Source organism: Lolium perenne, chromosome 6, assembly GCF_019359855.2.
Source record: "Lolium perenne isolate Kyuss_39 chromosome 6, Kyuss_2.0, whole genome shotgun sequence".
Lineage (NCBI taxonomy): Eukaryota > Viridiplantae > Streptophyta > Magnoliopsida > Poales > Poaceae > Lolium > Lolium perenne.
Window position 1 is genome coordinate 181,234,449 of NC_067249.2, and position 562 is coordinate 181,235,010.

Here is a 562-nt window from a genome sequence, read left to right on the forward strand (position 1 = left end):
GTGTCGTGGCGGCTTTCATGTGACCGGGCCGGTCGTGTAGTTATACGGGCGAAATAAAAGCCATTTATAAAAGTTCAGCGCAAAATGTACCGGCTTTGAAAATATTTTTGGACTTAGTTATGTGTTTGATTAGCATTAATATAGGCATCACGGTACATGATGCAACATATCTCACTTAGACTTAACTAGAAAGGAAAAAAAACTCCACACAATCTAAAATTAAGAATAAACAGAGTATAGCCTTAAGTATTTTGACATGATGTTTGAATATCAAATGTGCCATTTTCAAAAAATAAAATAACCTTAGCTCACCAGGTGATTATAACGCATGCATTCACTTTATCTCTAGTGAGGTAATAAAAAAATATAAAAATCACAGTGGATCTCGAACTTGTTGTTAATATCCAATCACCACCACCATGGACGTGTTTGGTAGGCTTCATGAAAGTTGGTAGACTGCATGGAGTGAGAAAGATTCCTTTTTCGTGGGCAACCAAACAACAGTGGACAAAACAGGCTGCATAACACGGAACTTAAAGCACTCGAAAAGGGCATTGGCCAG